Source organism: Daucus carota, chromosome 6, assembly GCF_001625215.2.
Source record: "Daucus carota subsp. sativus chromosome 6, DH1 v3.0, whole genome shotgun sequence".
NCBI classification, from domain to species: Eukaryota; Viridiplantae; Streptophyta; class Magnoliopsida; order Apiales; family Apiaceae; genus Daucus; species Daucus carota.
The window spans coordinates 18,240,015-18,254,026 of NC_030386.2; the positions used below are offsets into that span (position 1 = coordinate 18,240,015).

General features: G+C 34.8%; 1 long non-coding RNA gene across 1 annotated transcript; it reads right to left on the minus strand.

Annotated features, from left to right (window-relative positions):
- Positions 1–2,534: 2,534 nt before the first annotated feature.
- Positions 2,535–4,517, minus strand: LOC108213276 (uncharacterized). Its single transcript, XR_001805253.2, has 4 exons — positions 4,215–4,517; positions 4,081–4,122; positions 3,464–3,547; positions 2,535–2,818 (listed from the first exon to the last, which is right to left on the minus strand). It is a non-coding gene; the product is annotated as an uncharacterized LOC108213276 (long non-coding RNA).
- Between the last annotated feature and the right edge of the window lie 9,495 nt (positions 4,518–14,012).

Here is a 14,012-nt window from a genome sequence, read left to right on the forward strand (position 1 = left end):
AATTTAATTTATCCTTCAAGATGGATTTTAAAATAAAGAGGCCCTAAATTTATCAAATACTGACATGATATTTTTTTTTTTTAATATTACAAATTTGCTAGTACAAGAGATATAAATATAATATGTATTAAATTGGGATATAAAATTAATTTGACTTTATGTGCTCCCATTTTACTAGCGTCAAAAACATTATATATTTCAAGGCCCAAAAAAGAAGATATACCACAAATATGCATAAATTAAACTACAAGAGGTATTGATCGCACATTTTTCATTGTCTGCGAAATGAAATGAAATTCGGTACCATCAATAACTAATCTTTGTATCATGTCAGTGTAGATATATATAAACACAAACTAGATATAAAGGTTGGAAAATTTCTCTCGTAAATACCCAAAATTGTTGTAGAGTGTCCGTATATATATTTATTAGCAACTTCAGAAACTGTTTATTATCACCTCCAGTCTCCATCTCTGTTTGCTTCATCTTTATCAAAATCCTCAACTTCTCCATCTAAGATTCCATAAGTTCTTGTAATAAGTTGGTGTAGCTGTACTCTCAAAACGCTTGGAAACCTTGACAAGGCAGCAGCAATTGATGCTTCCGGTGTCATGCTTGTTGTCGGGTCTGGAAGACCAGCAGTCTATTATAGTAATCACACTTTAAAAGTTAAAAACATACATCACTAAGTTCAATACCACTTGTGTAAACCATGTAGACTTACTTGAATCTTGTCTGCAACTTCTAATATAATAAGACCCCGGTCACCCTCCGCTGACCATGAAATGCAGCATTCTAAATGTTCCATTCATACTTTGGCTGCCTAGATCTCTGTGGATTAGAATAACAGTGGAAGCAAATCTGAAACAAAAGAAGTGAAGACTAGTATGAGAAGTCATCCACTTGCAATGATACGCCAGCAGATGCAGCCATAGAAATGATAGCACTTAGCTTTCTTCCATCCATGAATGGTTGTTTTTCATTCATGTTGACCATATCCCTGGGCACATCCTCTTTGGAGCATTAAAACAGAGCACTTCAGCAGCCACATAATAAAAGCAAACACTTGTACAGGGATGCAAGCACAAGTTTTATGTTTAATGTATATTTGAGCTTAACATATATATTAGGAAGTATGAATATAACTAATGCGACAATATGTACATGATACCTGATACATGATACATGATAAAATAAAGACAAACATAACATCCAAAGTACCCCTAAAATGAATAAAATTTTCACCTTTGTAAGTGGTGTTTATAGTTTTTGATTGTTCTTGGAGCATCTTCTTCATTGTTTACTGCATAGAAGAACAACATACTCTACATTTAAATAAAAAAAAATTACATCTATAAAATAGAGATAATACCAATGAAATCTATGTTTTATATCTAATTTTGATTTTGGTTCGATTTCAAATATAATTCAAAATATTGAAGATGATGAAATTCAAGAATTTATGTATAATCACTTCTAATCAAATTAAAATGAAATAGATATCCATGGTGTATGTGCCTATATAAGAATGCTTAACTTATTTAGGCCATTACTTGACGATTCATATGTGGTTGAAAGTTACCGTGTATATCGATCATATCACGCAAACAATGTAATCACTTGCGAAGATGAGACATATACGGAATTTGGGTATGATGGTATGGAATGAGATGGTGAAAAATATCGGATTGGTTTCTTTTATAAAGTGGTATGGAAGGATATAGATTTATCTAGAAATTTCTGGAGTATGTGGGTGTTGGGTATAAATTACAGGCCCGGCCCAAAAGGTGCGCATCCAGGTGGACTGTCCGGGGCCCAAAAATAGATATATATGACACAAATTTTACAAAATAAAAAACTGGCAATTAGAATGACCTCTAGTGTTTCCCAAGTAGAAATTAAAATATGTTTTATTGCAAACGAAAACCGACCGAATTTGTACAATTCGGTTCGGTTTTTAGAGTACGGTTCAGTTTTGCACGGCCCTAGTTATGATTGTGTTAGATGCACACTTAGAGAAGCCAAAATTAACAACCAAATTACGAAAAAAATATGATTAAATTAAATTTAATATTACAAAAATTCTGAAAAGCCCCTAAAACCACATGTTCTTAATATTCTTAATATTACAAAAATTACGCCATATATGGCCTATGACAACATCAAAAAAATGATGCCATAACCCCAAAATATGTTGCCATAGCCCGAAAAAGGGCTATTGCAACATAAAATTTAAGTTGCATTTTTTCATGTTGCCCTAGGCTTCTATTGCAACATTTGGGTAACCTACTGCAACACGGCTTTTTATGTTACAATAGACGTGATATTGCAACATCTGACTACCCTATAGCAACAAATATATTATGTTACGTTAGACCTCCTGATTTCAAAAAAAGTGGGACCCACACGTGGGTCACACATGTGGGTCCTATGTTTGGACACCTGTTTTTCAGTTGCATGTTTGCAACATTTTTTGTTATAAATTGAAACATATATATATTAGCTACTACAACATATATGTGCTAATGCAAGACTAAATTAACAACTTTGCAATATTTCACTATATCCACTGAAACATTAAACTATTCTTTCATACAAATCAAAGTTTATAACAAATCCAACCAAACAAAACTACCTAACAAATCCAACCAAATCAAAGTATTAAACGAATCCAACCAAACATCCCACTACACTACACTATTATATATAAACATATTCTTGCATTTGCTCGCACTTCTCAAGTTCGGAAATTTCCAAATTCTGGAACAGTCAAGTCTTTGACTTTGTTAAGTTGATCCATTAACGGCTTAAGCTTCTCCTGCAACAATACAATGCAACTACTAAGCTGAGCTCCAGTAAAGAAGCATGCTTTATTTTAAACTCAAATTATGTGTACTTAGTTGGGCAGTGCACAGATAACACAATAAAGTTGCAGCAGATAATGAAATTAATACTAAACAGGGTAAGAACTTCGTCCATGATCAATATTTGTATAGTGGCTGAAACATGGGAAATATTAATTCTTACTAACTAAAGATATAAGACATGGCAGAGGATGACTTGTGCCAATTAGGTCATGCTACAAACTATATGAATTCAAAGACATATGCCAACTTATTATAAATGCCAAACCAGAAGTCCAAAACAATAGTTGTAGATAACTAGAGCATGCTATGTGAAATATTTATAATTCGTTTTCCTTTTATTGTCACTATGCCATTATGATTGAGGCATAACAGGTACAACGAATATAACCAATTAGCAATGAATAAATCTATAGTCCCCGGCCATCAGCAAGCTAGTTAGATACCTCATTGAACAAATATTGTATCCAATGTATACATTATAATGATAGAACACTTGAGCAACCAGCTAGTATGTACATTAAAACAACTCAATGTTAAAGAGGAAGAAATAGTAAGAGCCTCCCTTATAAGGATTATCAACTGAGCATTATTTTTACCTGGTTATATACCACCGGTAGTCACTAGCATCTTCCATAGAATTCTTTACTGCTCACTCACACCAAATACAAAACTGTGTTGTACTGTGACGAGCATAAAATATGTGAGAATCATAATGAAATGAGAAAGTCTTATTGTCACACTAAACTGAGTTGACTACATGTCTTGAACATTAAGCAGGCCAACAACAAAAGCACCATTTTCATGTAAAATATATCCATATATGCAAAGCACTGACATTGAGACAAATGCAAAAGAATCGGAATATTTGCTCTTTACTAAAGATTGCGCACGAAATCTGGTCTAGAAAAAGGATGCCCCAAGGTAGCTTAATAATATACAGAAAAGAAAAGACATACAAGATATTATACAAAACAGGGACCTCTTCCTCGTGATAGATCTTTTATAATTAAGAAGAATATTGTTGTTGAACACTTTTAAGCAACAAAAAAATTAACACAAAAACAGAGTATTGCAATTTCACAAAACAAATGAAAAAAAAAACAAAAAATCAAAGGAAATAAACTAGATAAAGATAATAAACCAAATAAACATAAAAACAAAGAACACTAAATGCAAATAAACTCATAACATGAAGCCCTAAATTCAAAAATACCTTATAATAAAGTCTTGGAGTGCAAACCCAAACTAAGAACACCTGAAATCAAAGAGAAAGAGATATCAGATGAAGTTTAAGAGATTATATGTAAGTAATTGAACCCTAATTGAAGTTTAATGAAGAACCAAAACCCTGATTGAAAAGCCAAAACCCTAATTGAAGAATTGGAACCTCGACCCACAAATCAACTGTGCTCCAACTATAAATGCAAATCCAAGTTAATTAAAAGTGATGGCGAGATTGAGTGAAAATGGTGGCCAGAGAGAGATTAGCTTCAGAGAGATTAACAAGAGAGAGAGAGTAGAGAAGGGAGAGAGAGTTGAGCGAGGGAGAGAGTGTAGTGAGTGTTGAGGGTATTCAAGGAGACTCGAGCGTGTATAGTGTATGTGTGAAAATTTCAAACTTGGCTGAAAATTTGGGCGGCTGTAAGCCTAATTTTTACCCGCTTTGAGCTCGATATTTGCCCAGTTCAATAAAGTCAAATAATGTACTGCACGTCTGCACCTATACTTTATTATTTTAACAAATAAAATTCATGTAATTATTTTAGGAACAAAATTCATTATATGTATTTATTACTACTTATAATTCGTATATCTATATTTTTATTTTTGAAACTTATATATCAGTTCTGATATCAAAACAAGGGGAATTTAATTATTTTTACTTTTCATTGCTTTTAAAAAAATTAATTACTTTTAAAATTCCTATTTTAATTTTTTTAATTATTATGAATAAAATTTGCATATCATCGCGTATCTTATTTATTTAATTTGCATATCACTTTAAAATATTGTTAAAATAATTTAAATTATTATTTAATGTTAAAATAATATTATAATACTTTAAGCTAACACTTTTACAAGTATATTACAAGCTGCAACACATAATGTTTGCTATTGCAACATATAATTGACATGAATGGTTATCGTTGCGGTAGATATGGATCAGTGTCTCTATTGCAACATAATTTTGCAACACTCGCGTTCATACCATTGCGATAGATCATATATGGCGTAGTGGGGGCCCAAAAATAGATATATATGACACAAATTTTACAAAATAAAAAACTGGCAATTAGAATGACCTCTAGTGTTTCCCAAGTAGAAATTAAAATATGTTTTATTGCAAACGAAAACCGACCGAATTTGTACAATTCGGTTCGGTTTTTAGAGTACGGTTCAGTTTTGCACGGCCCTAGTTATGATTGTGTTAGATGCACACTTAGAGAAGCCAAAATTAACAACCAAATTACGAAAAAAATATGATTAAATTAAATTTAATATTACAAAAATTCTGAAAAGCCCCTAAAACCACATGTTCTCATCCACCTAAAAACTAGTAAAACATGACCTTGGACAATTAATTAAGATAATAAATGTGAAATTACAACACGCAATTGAAGAAACTGAGAATATATACCTACATAAAATCGAGAAAAGAAGATGTGTTATGAAACCCCCAAAATCTAATTCATCTATTCAAACCCTAGAATCCAATTAGACCAATCGGGTTACAAATTTAGCCGGGTCCAAGCTAGGTCCAAAAGTTGTGATTTATCAAGATAGGTCTAAGTTGGGAATCTAATTTCACCTCGTTCTTCAAGCTAAAAATTTAATTGATCTATAAACTGGACGGATTCGAAGGCATGTCAGATGGTGAGGGAGGTTAAATGGTTTGATGCATGGAAGAGAGAGGATTAGAGAATGGGGAAACAGAAAATGCGGAAGTAAAATTATTATTTCGTTATGTATGTGGGATGTTTTGCGGAGGAGAGCTAGAATTTTATCTTTTTACAAAGCTGTAATAGACATAAATTCACATGGGTCTTATATATAAATAACCTTTTATATTAAGTATAAAAGCGTAGCACTAGCAGGAATTAGGTTTAATAGATATGTTTTGTTGTGGTATATGATTGACCCGGCCCATGCAGCAATGATTATCCACACGCTTATTTAAATTGATCAGATTTTCAGAAAGCTCTACATACTAATGTCACAAAACTTCATTATGACTTCATCATGCATGTGTATATATTGCATCAATCAATCTGCTCAACACATGGATGCTAGCACATATAATATATGTATATCTACATATAGTTCATTTATAATACATTGAGGACACTAATGTAAGGATACCACTTACTTCTGTCAAATACTCTCTTATAATAAAAATCTGAAATAAAAAGTTTCTTGGCATTTTTGGCTAGTTGATCAGCAAGTAACCATATTATAACCTATCTAACTATATTATCATAAAATTGTATATTATGCACCGACAACATTCACGAGTAAACTATATATTAGTCTGTGTCTATTTATACAATGCATCCGTCCTTTAATGTCTAACTAATTGATTATGCAATTTGGTTTGTATTGTGCATGTTTGGAGGGTATAAACGAATTTAGAATATAAACTTGACATTCATAACAATGGGAGGCGCAGGACATCAGATACCGAGTTATGAGCCAAGAAGATCTCTTTTACTTTTCGTTGCACAAAACTAACCCCCCAAGTGAAACAACCAAATAATTTATGCTAACAGAGTTCCACATTTAAAATTTGATGTCTGAATATAGGATAAAATAAGTGCTCCCAAATCCAAATTCAGATATATTATTGCATCTTCTTTTACCTCGACAACTTTAGGATCTATTTCACCAGAATTATTGAATTACTCCCCCAATTTATCCACCAACACATTCTTCTTAGTTAAAGCAGCTTCTAACGATCCCAAACAAACACAAGGGCTGCATTAGATTTAAGCAACACGTAGGAGAACATTCACGAATTGAAATCAGAGGTAAAAAAATATTTCCAATTCAAAATTCGTTCAACTTTATTAATAGGTATAAACAAAAATCCGACTAAATCATTTCAAATAATAAACCATATCATAATGGCGCTCTAATTATAATTTTCGATAAAACCATTAGCCAAATATATATCTGAACCAAATGTTTGTCACTACCACAACTGGATGAAAGATTTAACCATTATAACAAGATTTCGGTTTGTTAAACATAGATTACAGCAAAAAACTCCTACACATCTGTTATCACCTCAATGGAATCTTCGTCTCTGGTGAAAAAATTGTATTCAACTACCCACAGCAAAATTCGAGACATATACACTTAACCCTCTGAATTACTGCGTTCTGGAGAGGGCACCCCTAAAATTTTTACTTGAACTCCACAGTGCAGAGCATCTTCTATGATGCGACTTTAATTTTTACAGAAGGTTGCAGTAGGATGTCATCTTTACAGGTTACTGAAACAGTGAATGGCTGTCTACAGGTATAATGCTATAATTTTCTGCAAAAAAAAAAAAAATGCAAACCATGTCGGCAAAACAGACACGCTAGTGGTTAAAACAACATTTTCATGCCATGTCATGGATTAATACCTTGTTTCAAGAAAAGGTTTGCACAATATTTTCAGATTCGTCAAGAAAAGGTTTGAATAAAATTTGAACTATAATTCAGTTGAATGTTTGATAATTTCATTTCATCCACCATTCCATTGCTGTCACCCTTAACTAGAGCTCAAACCCTCCACTTTGTGAAGGAATACTCTCCATTCCTTATCATACCTATTTTCTACGACCCAAATCTCATCGTACAATTATTGTTTTTCCGAAGTCCTCCCTCCTACCCTCAATTATTTCCTTTGATTTTCACTCTTTCCATTCCATTCACCCCAACCAAACACAACATTAGAGGTTCAGTTTGGAAGCAAGTAACATAACAATGAAGGTATAGACTACAATTTTTCAGTTCATAGAAACTTCTTTTATATACTAAACTTTAAAGTGTTAACATATATGATTTGGGTTCACTAAGTATACCAGAACATAGTACCTTGTCTTCTTCAAAGCATTGAGGTCAGGTATACTGATCAAGCTTCGGTCAGCTGTAACACATGAAATATGCTTGTCAATAAACTTGTCTTTTATTTTTGAGAGCAGTACAATATATAGATAGACTCCAAAACCAAAAAAGCTAAAAGCTAGGACATGACTCAAAACAACTTGTGACATGAAGTCGTTTTTTGCTTATATTTAACATGCAGTCGGTTTTCGACTCATTAAGTCGATTTTTGACTTATTATACACACATACATTTGGTAGTTATATTTCAAAAATGGCTTTAAGTTCCTTGTTTTAAAGCCCAACAACCACCATTCATCAGAAGCCTTGTTGTTTTCTTTCAAGCTTTTCCCTCCAATTTATCGAATTCTATGATAAACATCATGTTGAATTCAGACTGGGGATTGAATTCTTGCTACTTGATGACTCAATGAGAGGTTTTCTGCCAGGAGGGGCAGTGGCGGAGCCAGACAAAATATTCAAGGGGGGCACTTTTAATTTTTCGATTATTCTCAAAATATGTTACTTAATTAGATTTACAAATCCGAACAGCAACTACTACAAACTGGAACAAACAGACCTGACTAAACATCCTAGCCTTCAAATCTTATTTAAAAACCAACCTACTACCACAACTGATTTAAACATACAAATCCTAGAGAAGCATGACCATGCTGAAACTACTGCTAGAACTGAAATAGACTGAAGTTGAGATGATTTCATGAAGAGATTTAGTAATTTATCCGGGACACAAATGACAAAACATACGAAAACATACGAGTATTACTAATATGTGGGGCCCACAAAGGGAAACCTGTGGGGGCACGTGTCCCCCCGGCCCCAGTGTGGCACCGCCACTGAGGAGGGGTATCTTAATGAGAGGTGTATTTTAAAATAGAATGTATAAATACATTTTAGTAATAATATAGCACGTCCTTCAAAATAGCTTTTAAAATAAAGAGGCCGTAAAACATACTCCCTCCGTCTCATTTTAGTTGTCACATTTCTATTTTTGTTGGTCAAATTGACTAACTTTTGACCAAAGATTACAAGTCACTCTTTCATTATTTTGAAAAACTGAAAATTACATCTTAAAGTAGATTAAAAGTTATTTCCGGTGACATATTTTTTTTATTTTTTTAATTGATAAAATATTAATAAATTTGAGTCAAAGTTTGGTCAATTTGACCGGCACAAAACCAAATGTGACAACTAAAATGGAACGGAGGGAGTATAAAATACTGACATGATAAATAAATTTCATATATTAAATTTGCTAGTAGAAGAGATATAGATATAAATTTACGTACTTGATTGGGATATATAATTAATTTGACTTTATGTGATCTCATTTTACTAGTGTCAAAAACATTATATATTTCAAGGCCCGAAAAAGAAGATATATCATGGGAAAATATTGCATAACTTAAACTAGAAGGGCCATGTGGAGGAGGGTATTGATCCTTTCTTGGAGCATATTCTTCATTGTCTGCGAAATGAAATGAAATGAAATTTCTGTACGGTCCCTAACTAATCTTTGTATCAAGTCATTGTGGATTTATATATAAACACAAACACGATATAAAGTTTGGAAATGAAGTGTATCCCAACTTCAGTATTATATATTTTTTATCAACTTAAGAATATGTTTATTATCACCTTCAGTCTCCATCTCTGTCTGCTTCATCTTTATCAAAATCCTCAACTTCTCCATCTAAGATTCCATTCTTGTAACAAGTTGATATAGCTGTCCTCTCAGAAAGCTTGGAAACCTTGGCAAGGCAGCAGCAATTGATACTTCGGGTGTCATGCTTGTTGTCCGATCTGGAAGATTAGCAGTCTATTCATGTAGACTTACTTGAATCTTGTCTGCAACTTCGAATATTGTAAGATCCCGGTCAGCCTCGGGTGAAGAATATGAAATGCAGCATATCTAACTTTTCCACTCATCAATGGCTTCCTAGATCTCCGTGGATTAGAATAACAGTGGAAGCAAATCTGTAACATGAGAAGTGAAGATTAGTATGAGAAGTCATTAATTACTCTGGTGCAGAAGCTTGATTTGAACAGTGAGTTCTTCCCAACTGCTGAATCGCCTGATCAGCACTCCAGGGTAATTCTAGGGTGAAGTGTACCCTCCACTGATATAACAGTTATCAATTTATATAATATAAATACAAATGGAAAAGACAGTTGGCATGTCAGGCATAAAGTTGACTACTATTTTATACCTGCTTTGTTGCCCTTCTATCGGCTTGCAATGATACACCAGCAGAATGATTGTTTTTCATTCATCCGTGGGCACACCCTCTTTGGAGCATTAAAACAGAGCACTTCAGCACCCACATAATAAAAGCAAAGACATGTACAGGGATGCCGGATGCAAGCCCAAGTTTTATGTTTAATGTATATTTGAGCTTAACATGTTAGGAAGTATGAATAAAACTGATGCTACATGATGAAATAACGACAAACATAAGTAACCCCTAAAATCAATAAAATTTTCACCTTCGAACTATAAGGAGTGTTTATCTGGGAAGCACGGGTGCGGGAGTGCGCGGTGCGGGGATACGGGAATTCGGCAAATTTCTAAAAATGGGGATACGGGTGCGGCGGGGTACGGCAAATAATAAAATATTAAAAAATATATATTTATATATATATATATATATAAATTAACAAAACTAAATATAAAACATCAAATATCTAATTATAAGAAGTAGCTCACTTGCATATTTATATGTTATTTAATTAAAACAAATAACTAAGCATTGTTGCTTTAACAACAGCCAAGCCCGTATCACAAACTGAAGCAGCCAAGCCCAAATCCAATACAAGCCCAAGCCCAATATTAATATTAGAGAAAAGTGCATTTTGTGTACCTGTACTATGGCCTATACAGCACTTGCAATACTGTAGTTTCAAATTCTGCACCCGTGGTACTGGACTATCTAATTTTATGCAGTGAGTGTATCACCGTCAGTTTAACACTAACGCCGTGAGTTTAATTAGGTATCACCAACAAAACAAACCTCCGCCACTGCTTCTTACCCCCTTCTCCCTTTGTCCTATGTCAACGGCGATGCTGACCCAATAAGCTACTAACACTCCATCAACAGCAAGAAGTAGTTACAATACGCACCTCTGTTACAACCCCAATTCCGAATCAACCCACTTACCTCCGTCGCCATACCCACAAACAACCACTCCCCTTTCAATTCGTCGCCCATCACCCACAACTGCCCAGGAGGTCGCGACCACTTGAACAAGCTCCAGTCGCCTGGCTCCTTACTTTCTCAGCCCTCGGGAACCAACTCACCGGCGGCCAATCACCGCTGCCTGTCTTCACAGTCACCGTCGCCCCTCCAACAGCGGCGACCTCCGTATTCAACCCCACCATACAACGATCGATATGACCACCCCCGGCTTCAACTCATCTCTCCGTCTCAACCCCCGGCGGCCACCCTCTCCTCGACCCCAGACCATCTCTGAATGGCGGCAACGCCGCCGCCTCCCCAACCTTTGGTTTCGAACTACCGCAACTCAATCAACAACAACACATATATATACATACAGATGCCACACAACTCGAATTCTTCCCTGCGGCTAGTTTGAATCGATCGAATTGATTGAGTTGAAAGGGATGAGAGAAACCCTAACTGGCTCGATCCCCAATTCTTTCTCTTGCGCCGACTGTGTCTGTGTATATCTGCTACTTTTTGTGTACCTGACGCCGACTGAAATAACCATGGCTTAAACTAATTAAACTCACGGCGTTAGTGTTAAACTGACGGTAATACACTCACTGCATAAAATTAGATAGTCCAGTACCACGGGTGCAGGATTTGAAACTACAGTATTGCAAGTGCTGTATAGGCCATAGTACAGGTACACAAAGTGCACTTTTCTCTTAATATTATCACTACGACCAACACTCTGATATACATACAGTAACGTAAATATATATACACGCAGTCGGGGGAGCGTTTTATAATTCATCAGAATCACAGCTGCTCGTCGGAATGGAGTCGCTTCTCGTCGGAACGGAGTCGCCGCCCGCCGGATATTGTCCTTCCCGCACCGCATCTCCCGTATCCCCAAGTATCGGTCACCGAGATTCGCCGCCACGCCACCTGGCAGCGGGGTGCGCGCACCGCGCCGCACCGCTGCGCACCCCCGCACGGTGCGCGCACCCCGCTGCGATTCTTTGGCAGTCCGGCGTATCCCTGCTTCATAGGTGTTTATGGATTTTGATTGTTCTTGGAGCATCTTCTTCATTGTTTACTGCATCGAAGAACAACATACACTCCATTTGAATAAAAAAAATCATCTATAAAATAAAGATAATAACAATGAAATCTATGACGTTCTATATCTAATTTTGATTTTGGTTCAATTTTAAATATAATTCAAAATTTTGAAAATGATGAAATTCATGAATTTATGTATAATCACTTCTAATCAAATCAAAATGAAATAGATATCCATAGTGAATGTGTGTATATATAAGAATGCTTAAAAACATATTTAGGCCATCACTTCCTTCAACAACAAACACATACTTGATTTCCCAGTATCATTTCTCATCTCCAGCATTGGTCCGGTGGCTGCAGATAAATTCATAGGAAGGGACCTTGCCATCTCAGTTTCTTTTGGACTTTCACGTAGGTAAGAGCAGTTTTTCCCACACGGGAATTCGTTTCGAGCAAAAAAATACCCGCAAAGCATCAGCCCACCTGGTGTTTTTGGATAATTATCCGATGCCCGTTTACTTTTAGCATGCAGCAATTCTTCCGAATTAGGCGGTGGATCATGCAGCTCTTCCAAGCCATGGGCAAAGGTACAGTTCTCCCCTTTTGGGCAATTACCCTGCATTTTTTCCTGCACAACCAGGTCTTGTAAAGATATATAGTCAAGAACATAAACAAACAACTCCAAATATCTAAAGTTCATGTATCTTTTGTTAAATTGTTAATCAATTTTCATGAATATTTTTAAGACTATTTACACCGGTCAAAAAGATTAAACATCAAATAAATATACTCTCACACACACACACACGCTCAAATAAGGAACAATTGAAAGAAATGTAGATAACATAGAACAAGAAATGACGTACCTAAGAATTCAATTGGCGGGTGAAGCTTGTAAAAATATTGTGCTTGAAGCACTTTGGCAAAATATCTCTCTCGAATTACTCTAGATTCTGGTTTCTTTATTATCAGAGGATTCTTTGTAGACTAGCTTATCCTTTGCTCGTCTTGGAACCTTGGTATCTTAAGGGGAGAAGGCCCATGCTGAGATCCTGAACCAGAACCAGAATGTTCCGTACCTGGTTGAAACAGAAGCTTGGAGCATCTTCTTCATTGTTTACTGCATCGAAGAACAACATATACTCCATTTGAATAAAAAAATTAATCTATAAAATAAAGATAATACCAACGAAATCTATGTTCTATTCTAATTTCGATTTTGGCACAATTTTAAATATAATTCAAAATTTTGAAGATGATGAAATTCAAGAATTTATGTATAATCACTTCTAATCAAATCAAAATGAAATAGATACCCATGGTGTATGTGTGTATATAAGAATGCTTCAAAAACTTATATAGGCCATCACTTACCAATTCATATGTGGTTGAAAAGTTACGTATATATCGATCATATCACGCAAACAATTTAATCACTTGCGAAAATCAACATATATGGAATGTGAGCATAAAAGAAAGAGAAAAGAAGATAAGAGAGATGATGGTATCGAATGAAGGTGAAGAATATAAGATTGATTTCTTTTATAGAGTGGTATGGGAGGATGTAGAGTTATCTGGAAATTTCTTGAGTATACGAGTGTTGGATATAAAGAAATATATGACACACAAATGTTACAAAATAAAAAGCTGATAATTAGAATGACCTCGAGTGTTTTCTAAATAAAAATTAAAAAATGTTTTATTTCACTCAAACGCATTTAGCGAAGGCAAAGGAAACCGAACTATGGAAAAATATATGATAATTTAAATTTAATTTGGCAGACATTCTAAAAAAGACCTCAA